The sequence below is a fragment of the Protopterus annectens genome, chromosome 9.part0 (assembly GCF_019279795.1).
Source record: "Protopterus annectens isolate FY-2018-M chromosome 9.part0, PAN1.0, whole genome shotgun sequence".
Classification (NCBI taxonomy): domain Eukaryota; kingdom Metazoa; phylum Chordata; order Ceratodontiformes; family Protopteridae; genus Protopterus; species Protopterus annectens.
Genome location: NC_056743.1, coordinates 424,180,728 through 424,194,729, shown reverse-complemented (window position 1 = coordinate 424,194,729; position 14,002 = coordinate 424,180,728). Strand labels below are relative to the sequence as shown.

General features: G+C 40.3%; 1 protein-coding gene across 1 annotated transcript in view; it reads left to right on the top strand.

Annotated features, from left to right (window-relative positions):
- LOC122811247 (cGMP-dependent protein kinase 1-like) overlaps positions 1-14,002 on the top strand; it is a 4,027,247-nt gene that overhangs the window by 1,289,308 nt on the left and 2,723,937 nt on the right. The gene's annotated exons all lie outside the window — the stretch shown is intronic.

Here is a 14,002-nt window from a genome sequence, read left to right as displayed (position 1 = left end):
TATTGTGAAATGTTCCATATGTGGATACCTTTGCCTGTATCACTCTCCAAATATATGTGGAGCTGCTTTTTTGTATTTATTAGTTTGGCTTTCTCCTTTGCATAAATATTGCACTATACCAGATCTTTTTCTTTCCTGTGTCCATGCTTCTTTCTTATACCATTCAAAAATATCTGGGTTTTGTTGTTTTTCACATTTCCCCTGTCACTTCTTCCAGGTGGCTGTCATTTCGTCTCTGTAATCTGTCATATTAAAAAATACAGAATTTTATTTGAAGCATTTGACTGTTTCTCTTGTGCAACTATTTTTCTCTTAATTATTCCAACTATCTTCTGTCTGGAAATTCTGGGCTGCTTGCATAATAGTACCAATACATAATTTCTTTGTTATCTGTAACAGTTCACTTTATCATTTATTTATTTATTTAACATTTGTTATCTGGGAAATTCCGACTTGGAACGAGCCAATTTTCAGCGGAGGCCCGGGGAGAAATGCTCCAGATGCATGTCTTTGTAATGGATCTTTTTTTTGCCATGTCAATTTTTCTTTTTTTTTTGTAGACTATTTCCTCTTTCTACAGTGGGGGAGGCATATTTTCCCCCTAAACCTGGCCCAAACCTGTTGTGGGACTGTTTCTGTAGCCTGAAGATTCTATACTGCCTTTTTTTCCACTCCTGGCAAAAGTGCATACACCAGGATTAGGCACTTTTTTATCCTTTGTCGTGTATTCCCAGCTGTCTGTTTTATTTTTAACCTAACTCTCTCCATGATATATGCTGTATACAATACAATCTGTATATCAATGTCGTCTTGGGGAGATTTTGTGAAAACAGGGTCTACCACGTGAAGTTACTGGGCAAGACTTGAGGATGAATTCAGTTCCAGTAATATTATGTTCCTTTTCTTGATTATTTCATCTCTCCATCTGGACCCCAATTTCCAATACGTTTGGGTATGTTATGGGGGGGCCTGTAGTTGCAAGGATATGGTATGGGCCTTCATAAATGGAGAAGTTCAAGCCCAACATAGTGTTTGACTAGCCTTGTAATATATTTGTTTTTTGATGTAAATTGAGACACCTCTACCTTTGGTCCCTGCCTGTGCAATAGATGGCCTAAATATGTGGAAAGCATTGTAGTCCTGCACTGCCAGGGTGCTTTCTGTGGCTTTCATCCATGTCTTGCTAACTGCTCAAACATCTTTATTCTCCAGAATAAGAAGAGATTTGAAGAGAGTGGAGTTTATTTAGGCCCTGGTATTAAGCAGTAAGTTGGTTTTGCTTTGTCATAAGTTTTGTCAGGTTGCCATTGCCTAAAAAAGACACTATGGTGGAAGACACTGTTTTCACCAGTATTTGAAGGCACATATGGGATAGGTGAAAACTCAAACTGGCAAAGCAGCATGGTCTGTTAATCATAGCCTTCCATGCTGACAAATACTGTACCCTCTTAGACTGACACCAAAAGCTTAGATGATTGTTAGTCAGTCATCCTGTCTTCATATTGTGGCATCATATTTGGTGAAGATAAGAATGCTGCTCAATGCTGGACTCTTAAAAGCCTGGAATGTGCAGTCAGATTTCTGTCATACCTCTTTATATAGTCCAAGGAGGTACATCTCAGGTCATTTACACCCATGTGGACTTTCACAGAGTCTTACTGGTACTTGTGGTCCAATGTCCGAAGTGCAGGCATGATCTGGTGGATACTGCCCTATGATAGGCAACTGACCGTGACTTGCTGCTTATTATTCATCCTATCAAGTAGGATATCTATGGAGCCTCCTATGAGCAAAATATTGGTTTGTGCGGTGGCTTGTCTTGTGTGCATGGAAATTGGGGTTCCATGAGGTGGCTCAAACTAATGTGGTGGGTTCTACTTAGATTGCTTTTTGGGGCTGTTGAGGATATTTGTTGTAGGTGTAATGTCTGGGAGGTCTTTGGGAGTTAGGAAGGTTGTCTCACAGCAAGAGTTTCTCCTGTTCTATTATCGGCTGTAGTGCCTTCTGTGTGGAGTCTACATGTCCTCCCTGCGGTCGAGTGGTCTCCGAAAGACGTGTGAATGGGCGTGCCTTCACTGAAGGTTGGGCATCGGGCTGGCAACTTGGCACCATAAAAATCTACTGCCAATCATTAGCGGACCGGAGTTCTGCTGTGGCGACCCCTAACTGGGAAAAGCCGAGAAGACACACACAAAAAAAAGATTTGTGTCAGCATATGCGGGTTTGTGTTCTGGTCCATGCTGTGTGATGGGCGTAGTTTGTGTGTTACTGACTACCTCATTGGTATTATGAGTGCTTCTATGCAAGGGCTTTGCCTCCAATGACATTGTGTAAATACATCTCTCACTTACCTTGTCAGTTGTAAACATGAGACAATTACTACTTCGCCTCAGGACATCTAGATCTATCAAGCTGATTGTGGAGGTAGCAGGAAAGTTCATATCCATTATTACAGGGCCTTTTTACATGATCAGAAGGTTCCTGTAAGTGTATAGAGTAAAATTAGCAATATCTGAAAAAAACACACCTACAGCAGTGCTTGTTACTGCTCAAACTAGCTGCTTTTTGCAAAACTGAATACTGGGGAAGTGTTCTAGGGAAAATGGCAATTCTAGGTGCACTGCTACATCTCAGTGTGTGAAGAGCAGTGCCTCGCAACATGCCAAATTTATAGATGCAGATAATGTTACACAGCAATATAATAAGCTAAACTACCATGTAATTATAGCCAGGTAAGGCTGTTTTCAATACTTATCATTTAGTAAAATATTCATTGTAGACTTTTAGTTTTGGTAGAGCAATGAAGTGTCTACAGTTTAACCCACATCCCCTAATGTATTTAAACTGATAACAGTTTTCACCTGTTCCTCTGGTGTGTGCTTTAAAAGAAAATGTGGGTATCTGGAACAGATACTTGTACTGGGTGACTTATTACATTGGATCCCCTTTAAAATCCCGATAAACCAAAATCCTGAACATTATTTTCACCAGATGGAAATAACGAAAATTAAAATCCCAAAACCCATAATTTTTCCCAAGGCAAATAAACACTTATTCATCGTGGGGAAATATGCCTTTTCCCCACTGTAGTGCAATCCCGGAGTTGGTATATATAGCTGAGGGGATGTGGAGGTTTGGGGGCGGTGTAGCCCTCCCCACCTAGGTTTGTTTCCGATGGTACAGTGTGTACTGTGTAGTTTTGGGCAAGTGTTTACTTGCCTTGGGAACATTTACGAGTTTCAGAATTTTAACTTTCATTATTTTCATCTCGCAGAAATAACGTTTGTGATATTGGTCTTTCGGGATTTGAAAGTTAATTCATTACATTATATTATTCAGAGTGCTCTTCAGGATGAAGGGGGCAGTTAGGAAACTGTTGTGGAGCACCAAATATTCCAATTGCAGTTTTGTTTGGTCTTCTGATTAATTTATTTATGTCCTTAGGATGTCAAAAGCAGCAAGTAGTATATTTTGCAAGTTTAGTTTTGAGGGAGCAGCATCAGAATTAAGCAACATTTTATGTAGTAAGGCTGAGTCTGGGCAGATTTATACTAAGGTTATTTATATAGTATAGGCCCCAGGACTGAATGTTGTGGGATCCTCTGAGATTAACTGTTTTTTGTCGGAGCTTGAGTTATCTGAAGTAATTTGGAAAGTTCTGAAGTTGTTCTACTGTAAGGATGACTATAAAACTTGAACTTTGATAATTTAATTAAATGGAGTGAGTGGTATACATACAAGTCTTGTGCCATTCCACAACAATTACACCCCTTGAATAACCAATTATCCATATTGTTAGTTTACATTAGTTACTGTATAGATGTCTGTCTTGGTACTAATTGCTGCCTTGAAACCATGCTGTGCATCAGCTAGTAGGCCATAATGGTTAAGATGTTTGATTTGTTCACAAATCAGCTTCCCATTATACTTTTTGAGAGAGCAAATATTAGAAAATGAGCAAAAATCTTCAGGTTTCTGTAGGCTGCAGATTTTTGGTAAAGATGTTATTAGGTCATGTTTGAACTGAACTGCAGTGATACCTGTAGTAAGAAAAGGCTGTAAACTATGAAAGGAGCTGCCATAGATGGATGTAGACAAGCATGTTTTCTTTATCTTTTATCTATCTTTTTAAGGAGTTTTATCATGGATTTTGGATGGCTTTATCTGAAGAAAAAAAAAAAGACACTGGTGGTGTTTTGTCAACGTATGGTTCATCAACAGCAGTTTTGCAAATGCAAATACAGCCTGCATACTAATGGTGCTTTTCTGAGAAATGGACTCAGAAGTTTAGATGCTTTGGATAGTTTATTTTCTCTAATTTCTTAATCTGAACTGCGGTTCTAGTTCTGTTTCATTATTTTAACAATAGCTACTCTGCAGATTGGGAGCAAAACAGAGTTAAAGTTCATGTGGTCTCTGCCCTTTTCATGGTTGTTTGATTACAGAATTAGACCTTAAATAAAGGGCATATGGGAGTACAGGGGTTGTTTCTGTTTTGCAAAATAACACATTTGCTGTCTACCCACTTCTACACTGTCTTCTGATTTTCTGAGGATATGTTAGAGGATATGGCAATGCACGGACCCGATTCCTGAGGAATCTGGGTAGTAGCTATTTGGTTCTTGCACATCAGATCCCCCTTAACGTTTCCACACACTATCCCAGTTGTTTGGCCATTGCTGTCCTCACTCCCCCTGACTTCCATCCCTGCATGGTATCCTCCTCTTACATTCCTTTGCGAAGAGTAAAGCAGGCGCTTTGGTTTTGTTTCAGTCATGTGTGGTCTTTCAGCCATCTATGCACAACATATCCAGGTATCTCTCTCCCTTCCTCCTTTCTACTGTATGCATAAGTCTTGTTCACTTTTCTGTCCCTTCCATCAGCTCACTTTCATCCTATGTTGGTTTAGAACAGGGAAATGCTGTTTTCATGGATTTTTTTATTTTTATAATTTTCTGTGCAGTGATTGTAAAAGACTGTAAGCAGATGCCCTCGCACCTCTCAACCTCGTAGAGCAAGAAATCTGGACAAAACCATAAATAAAAGTAGGACAAAGTTCCAAAAATAGGGACAATTTTTAAATATTGCTCTTACAAACCCAGAAAGTTGATAGAATAACAGCTTTTTCATTTGCATGAATTGTCTGAAATGGTATGAAATCTGAAGCTCAAATGTTTGTCATTATTTTTTTTAACTTCAGTCTTTAATGATTTGCCAGAAAACCGCAATGAAAAAGAAACAAAAATATGAGGCAAAAATCTGTACACACTGTGAAAATCTGTACAGTTGAGAGGTATGGATGCCCTGAATTACTCTGCAAAATAACTATAACATTTAAGTTGTTCTAACATGTCCCCAGTGATGGATTTTAATAATGTGCACTCCTTAACCTTTTTAGGGGTCCACTTTGTGCCATATTTCACCTCGATAAAAATGTAAACCGAATCTAGGTTTCTCTGCTAAGATGAAAGCCAGTAAGAAAAGATGTCTTTAAAGTGCACAAAGAAAGCACAAAAAATGATAACACTTATTGACCTTTAAAGCTGCAAAATGGAGCTTTCTATTTTCCCAAATGAATTATGAGAACTTGTTCAGTTTTTATTTTGTCTGAAGATGCCAGATTGACCTTACATTCTGATGAGCCAAGTCTACAGTACACTCCATTCTGTGCTGTGATACGAGATAAGCTGTCACTCAAAATTGAATGAAACATTGCGACACACACGCACACAGTGAACCTGAAAAACATTAATGCATTGGCGGGAACTGCAAGATAACGTTTTTTGTGTGTGTGTGTGTGTGTATATATATATATATATATATATATATATATATTTTTTTTTTTGTGTGAAGTGTGAGGATGTTTAATATTTGCACTATAATTCCATATTTTTTTAATATAATAATTTTAGCTAGAATTTATCATTTGACATTTAAGAAAGTTAGGATGTCTGTCACTTCTGCTGTCCCACTGTTAAAAGGTATGAGGTAATATTAGTTCCTATTTCTCATTTCCCGTCATTCATCATCTTTATTTTTGGTGACTTTTATAAACCTAAATCACATACCTTTAAGATCTTCATTAGATCTTTCATTTGTGGTCAGCTGCACATTTGTTTTAAAATTTAGGAGACCTATCATGGCGATGTTAAATGTTTACATACAGTTATGTCCACTGACAAACTAAATGCTTTGTTCCTCTTAGTCTATATTCATTCCTGATCCTGGTTCAGCACATAAGCTTCAAAATTCATTGTACTGTCTTGCAAACCTTGTCCTATTTTATTTTGTGTTAAACTATGGCTTGGATCAGCTCATTCATATCTTTTCTAAATTGTGTGCCCCTAAACTGTTATACATTTTTCTTCTGTCCCAACCCACATTTTACCTTCATGCCCCCCCCCCCGTCACTTAACAAATGTATCTACCAACATTTTTTATAGCATTAAAAAGAGAGAGAACAAAAGTGCTCTAGCAAGACATGCAACGAGCTGCAAACATTTTTCTATGTTTAGATTTTAGGTGACTGGAAGAACTTGTTACTGCCTAAAGAGTTATGTTGGCTATTACATTTGGGCGCTACAAGCCTGCCAGGTTTAAATGAAGCAGTAGCTATTAATAATGAGCTGAAGTATGAAGTCTGCAAACTTTTGTTACAATTTCATATTTTAAAGTTTGTTTCTTAGTTTTGTGCCTTATTTATTAACAGCTTTAATCCCCTTGAGTACCCATTTCCCTATAGGTCCCTTCTGACTCAGTTACACAGCAAACTTTTTCACTTTTTCTAGCATGTCGAAGGGTCAGTTGCTAGCGTCCTCTCCTGTTCAGCTGGTGAATCTTGGCATCTTGAGGCAATGTTACAATTGCCTCATGTACACACACAACCCACTCCTTCTCCCACAAAACACAAATACATGTGAGAGATGCAACTATATAGCCAAACTGGAGGCTGAGCTCTCTCAACTCAGGACTGGCAAGACCAGACAGGAGGAGAAGGAAACCACGCACACCACAAACCCAGTTTCACATAGAACTATCACAACTGCAAAACAAACACATAAACACACAAAGACATACTGGAGGCACTGATCAAAAATCTACCAAAACTACAGAGGCCTCCAAAGCAGACACCCAAGCAACTGCCACCTCAAGACATAAGACATGCAACACATAGCTCTCAAAGTCAGTGTGCTAAACAGTCACAGCCCTTAAGGTCAAACACAATGCCAGACACACTTGTTATAGGTGACTCCATAGTCAGACACACTGACGTCCCACTCACCAGACTGAACAAGGAAAATATCACAGTAAGCTGCCTATCGGGCGCTAGAATCCGCCACATAACACAAGCACTCAGGTCACTCCACAGCAAGTACAAGTATGACTCAGTCATTGTCCATGCCGGTGTGAACGACCTGAGACGTACCTCCCTGGACTGCATGAAAAGAGACATAGAGGAGCTCTCAGATTATGTAGCCCAGGCCGGTATGACCCTGATCCTGAGCAGTATCCTACCCTCACCAAGAATGATGCCACAATACAGAGACAAAATGATCAGCTTTAATAATTGGCTTAATTACTGGTGTCATTCCAAGGGGATCCAATGTCTGTCTGCCTGGGATGACATGCTTGACAAGCCACGCTGCTTCCAAGGGATGGCTTGCACCTGTCACCCTGGGCTTCCGGATATTGGCAAAGGCTCTTGCCACCCCATAGTGCCTTTTTAGGCAAGGCTCAAATGATAAACCTACCGCCCTAGAAAACAAAATGGAAAAACTAAGGGTAATACTGCTCAATGCCAGAAGTCTAAACCTCAAGATGCACGCCCTCGAAGCCCTCCTCAGTATGGAGAACATCGATGTCTGTGCTGTGACTGAAACCTGGTTCAAGGCTCCTGAGATCACCCCAGCACTGTCAGGTTATACCTCGTATCATGCGTTCTGGCCCCAAAATCCGGACCGAACCACAAAAGGAGGGGGAGTATTCATATTCATAAAGGATACCCACACCTCCAGGTTAGTGGCAACGCACGAAGTATCGGATACCATCCAGGTGCAATTAACCATAGGTAAAACTGCCCTACAGTTTGTAGCATGCTACAGACCACCCTCTCAAACTCAGGAAACCCACACAGCCTTCCTGAAGACACTGGAGAGTATGAATGTCTCTCCAAACACCATTATATTGGGTGACTACAACTACCCAAACATAGACTGGGAACATTACTCAAGCCCCAAAACCCTAGCCCAAAGGTTCCTGGAGTTCATAAACTCAAATGCTATGGAACAACTAGTCACCATTCCCACAAGAGGAGAAAATATACTAGACCTGATCATCACAAACATGGGGAAAAAATGCTCCACACCGGAAGTATATCCCTCATTGGTGAGATCAGACCATAAATTAATCTCACTGGAGATCCACATCCCGCCCCCAACCCCAGCAAAAAAGACCACAGTGAAGAACTTCTCAAAAGCAAACTTCACACTTCTTAAGACTGGAGTGGTATCCTTCAAGGCCCCCGAGCCAGTGGAAACCACAACCCACGCTGCTGAAACCCTTACAAATGCCTTCTACGAGCACCTCCAGGAATGTATGGATCAAGCAATCCCTAATAAAATCAAGACCCTTTCCACCAAAGGCAGGCGCCCGGTCTGGTGGACCCCAGCCATAAACACAAACTACAACAAGAGGAAAAAGCTACTACATGACAGAGCAAAATCCCTAAAAGGGAAGGCCTCTCTGATCAATACTAGCAAAAAACTACGTTCACTCATAAAATCATCCAAGGCCAACTTTGAGAGAAAAATCGCTAAAGACACAAAAGACAATCATAAGGCCTTCTTTAGCTATGTTAGAAACCTGGGTGGAAACTCCCACATATGCTCAGAATTAGTCCAAAATGATACAAAAATCACTGAACCCACAGACATTGCCAACATACTGGCAGACAGGTTCAGTGCTAATTTCTCCCCTCCCTCCCCCCCAAAAGGAGAAATATCTATCCCACCAGAGTCTAGCCTCCCAAACATCTCAGATGCCCAGGTGAGAGCTGCTCTTTCTAAAGCAAAAAACACAGCATCAATGGGACCGGACGGTGTCCCCGGCTGTGTGCTACACGAACTCAATAAGGAACTAAACCCACACATAAGGCTGCTGTTTAATCTTAGCCTTACTACAGGATACGTACCCAAAGAATGGCGTACGGCAACTGTGGTCCCACTCCACAAAGGTGGTGCTTCTACGGACCCTGGAAATTACTGCCCCATAAGCTTGACGAGCCTTGTCTGCAAAGCTATGGAGAGGATCATAATGGAACTCATAAATAAAGACATTGGGGACCTACGGACACTGGATCCTACCCAATTTGGCTTTGTCAAGGGCAGATCCTGCCTCTTGAACTTGGTCGACTTTTTCGAAACAGTCACTAAGGCCATTGATGAGTGTAAAGCAGTTCACACAGCCTACGTTGACCTAGCAAAAGCGTTCGACACAATACCCCACTCGGGCATCATAGAAAAGCTCACCAGCTTAGATGTAAACCCATATGTCACAAGATGGGTTGCAAACTGGCTCAAGGACAGAACCCACAGGGTTAGAGTTGCTGGTGCCATGTCAGACTCTAAGCCGGTCACGAGCGGTGTCCCACAGGGCTTAGTCCTGGGCCCCCTCTTGTTCGGCATTTATTTTTCTGAAGTGCAGGCAAACATAGGGGATTGTGGCTGACAAAATTTGCAGATGACTGCAAACTGGGCACCATAATTGACACTCCATCAGACACAGACATCCTCCAGAGAGGTCTCATAGAAATGGGTAACTGGTGCCAGAGCCATGGCCTTAAGCTAAATGCCAAAAAATGTATAGTCATACCCTTTGGGAAAAACAAGGTAACCCCTAATTACCACATAGGTGGTAATCCATTAAACACGGAAGAAGTTATCAGGGACCTGGGGACCCAAGTTGACACTCACATTGCCAAAGTGGTTAGGAAGACCTTCTACATTGCCCACCTGATCATGAAGGGATTCACATCCAGATCAGGAGAGGTCATTGTACCTTTGTACTCTTCACTTATCAGACCAATGATTGAATACAACGCCCCATTCGGAATGTACCTTACCCGACACCTGCAGCAGTTGGAAAGACCCCAAAAGTTCCTCACCAAAAGGATAAAGGGGCTCAAACATATGTCATACGCTGCCCGACTGAAGAAACTCCAGCTCTATTCAGTCGCATACCGTCTGCTCAGAGGTGATCTGTGCCTGACATACAAGGCCATGTCCAACCCGGAATTAATGGACATGCTCCACCTCAAAAAATCCAAATCCACCAGAGCCACGAGAACAAGAGACTTAAACCTCAACACGGATATAAATAGGACGTGCTGGAGGGACAGATTCATCACCCAGAGACTCCCTACACTATGGAACAGAATCCCAGTCCATGTGAGGCAGAGCCCCTCACTGACTCTGTTCAAGAGAAATCTTGACGAGTGGATGGGAGATCGTAGGTTTACCCCGGGAATCATCTCTGTGTCACTGCTGGACAGGGGCACAGCAAACTAATGGGTATAGTATTCTCATCCTAAGGGGTGGTGAAAGCCACACACACTCTGGCTAGGCTTATAAATGCCCTAGGGCAGATAGCCTAGTATGAACCTATGAACCTATTTAGTGCTACAAAGTTACATTTTTTTATATAGAGTTTTTTTAAAAACAGCACAGAAAGATGACTGGTGGAATTTATCGTATAGAGGGCTTTGTTGGCAGTTTGGATACTGCAAATTTAAGTTTAAATGAAGAGAGCTGAAAATAAAGCTTGCATAGTTTAAGTTTTCATATTATATTTTAAAGTGCATTTTTCAGTTCTTTTCATGTCCTTGTTTAAAGTGCTTTTTTAGGGCTCCAGTGTTACATACGACTATTTCTATTTTGGTCACTTTAAGGAATTTTGGTGTTTTTTTCTGATACACTGTTACATACATCCTGTTTGATACAAGGTGGTGTTTTAGAGAGTTGTTTCTTGATGTTACGGCCTTTGTAGGTCTTTTTAATTTTTTCTGAAAATGTCTATAATTAGACAAAAGCGCTTACATTTTAAATGTTTTTTTCAATAAAAGTCATATCTGGAATCGTTTGGCTGTCCTGATCATTTTGGTTATTGGAATTTCATTTCCTTTTACGTTCTGCTGTGGCCGCTTTTGTTGTGTGGTATAACTTGGATGGATTGCGTCTGTCTAGAACTTAGCTAGTTTACATCACTGAACAAAGATACTTGCATTCATTGTCACAAGAAGAATGCAGTCATGCACTGTGGTGCTGTCAGCACCATAACCTTGATGTAGTTTGACAACCTAGTCTGACTTTTTGAATGGTGCCTTCACTGCAGGACAGCAGTGTGTCCCATTTTGTTAAGTTTAACCCTAGAGAGGGATAAACATTTGATCACAAAATCTGTGTACCAAGTAACTCCAGCCTTGTTGGAAATGAGTCAGGGACTATGGTGACAACCATGAAGCTTATCCTGCTAGGGAATTTTAGCATCAGCTGGAACATAGGTTTTACTTTTAACAATATTACAAACATGCTTGCCCAGAACATGATCAGGTGTCTGAGTGTCTAATAGGATAGATATCTTGGCCAAGCTTCATCATTGAATATATTCTTTTACCTAACCCTGACTCCAAGGTTGGGAATCCCAGGAATCCCAGAGATCACTGCTAACTACAAATTGTGTGAAGATGTGTATTAGCTGGAATACCCCACCTGATTTAGATTTTTACAGTGAAATGATGAACTTCAGTTACTGTCACTGTCTGTCTCTGTTACTCTTGTCTTTCATAATAGGAAGATCAGAAGGCTCTGGGTTTTACCCCCATAACAGCTGCGCATATTCTTAGTGACATCAAAATGTAGCATATGGTCAACACTGCGCTCTTCGGTACTTTTCCATTATCGGGACAACACTTACAATGCGCTACCACGGGCACACAATGATCGCACAGTGGTTAACCCCGCAGCAGTTGTTTATGGCTAAAACACACAGATTATATAAGGCACTTTGTGAGATGAGCAATATTTATATTTTGGATGTGTCTTCACCTTAATATTTTTTTGTAATTTACTCATGAGGGAAATGAGCCTTCAGTGGTCCACTGCAGCTGTAAAATATTCAAAAATGCAGTCTGTGAATAGGTCAATCATTTTATTAATATAGATACTTACAGATACTTAAACATTTTACTAGTTTTGCACTACGTTATTGACAGAATGCCTACACCAACAGCTTCACTCCTTCTTTCCTGTAGAAATAATAATGGTATAGGTACTTTACACTCCTCTTCTGGACATTTCGAGAAGAATTGATTTTTTTTTTGTTATGGTCACTAGGTGTCTCTAAATCTGCAGTCTTTTAAAGCAGAATTTAAAAATGCCAGCACAATGGGACTAAAGAGATGGCAGAAGGGAGAACATACTTGACAGATACATTAACAGCAGCATACACTGAAAATGGAAGCATTGTCAAGAGGCACATGAGATCATTGTGTGTCTACATTTCTAGTATACTAGAGACGTGCAAGACTAAGGCACAGCCAGTATAAAGTTTAGCAAGTCAGATTAATGTTTTTTCAAAGCTTAGCTAGTTATAAAAGTGATGAAAAGCAGGCACACATGATATCCATGTAGATCACTTTTTTATTTTGTAGAACTTCTAAATTTTGCTAGTAAAAAACAATGTGAAATGTACACATAAAGATGACCAAAATGAAAATGTAGAAGTAACCTCTATACTACATTCACAGCCAGACATATCTTTTTTTTTTTTTTTTTCTTTCCCCTGACCTCTATGAATTCAGCGCAAGGTCTTGACAACTGAAGCATTTAAAGACTTTTTCGGTACTTGCATGCGCGTGCTACTGCATTATAAGTTGCTTTCCTTCAGATTAGAAGTTAAACCAAAGTCATCTTTGAGTGAGTTGGTGGTAGTTCAGGTGAATGTTAAAGATCCCAAATTATTTATTGAAAGAAGAGAAATTTCCTCATTCAAATTCTGGTCCAATTTCCCTAAACAGTATAAATATTAACTCTGGACTCTTCTGAACATAGGCCAGAGGATTAGTGGTAAATCCCTGGTCAACAAGGATCTACAGCATGTACAGGAAAATGCATGTGGATAATGTCATGTTGCTGTGAAAGTAAATTTATCCCATTATACAGAATTCTCTGTAGACTGCATGTGATATGACAAGAGATTGCATTTTCACTTAATCCAGAGGCCACAGCTATAAGATTCTCTTCACTGCCTCAGGCCCACACATCTGTTCACAGATGGGCAGATGTGCTGGCATTACTATCAGAGAGTTGAAATGGTCATCTCATGCAGCAGAAAACATGACACCTAAAATATTCTACATAATGGCTTAGGCAACTGTAAAGCATAGCTCCTTCATTTAAACAAATGTATAACAGAAGGGTTTGTATAGTGTGAAGATAACGGGCAAATGATCAGGCTGGCAGTTACACTTTTAATTCTTTAGCAAAAGTCTGATGAGAGTTTTAGTTAGTTGAGAAGTGTGGTCAGAAAGGTGGCGACATGGGCTCAAGCCCGACAAGTGAAGTGTGAGCCCGACAAGTGCAGAGTCCTGAACCAAAAGAGGAAAACTTAAGAAATTGCTAGGAGTGGGTGTGTGTGTACATGTGTATATATACATGCGCGAGTGTACACACACACATCTTAAGTTGGATAAGGTTGTATACAAGCAGCTTAAAAAAATTCTAGAATTGTGGTGCTTCATCTTGAACCAAGCACAGTTGGGTCACGACATAAGATATACATTCTGATTACAAAGTTCACTGTATGTTTTGTCTCAGCCTTAAAAGTAACCTCAAAAGAACTGACTACTTGGTTATTTACAAAGTATTTGTTTTTATGGGCTACTTTATCTTTCTGAAGAACCTAGACATCATCACAATGATTATCAATGTATTTCGTGCTGTTAGAC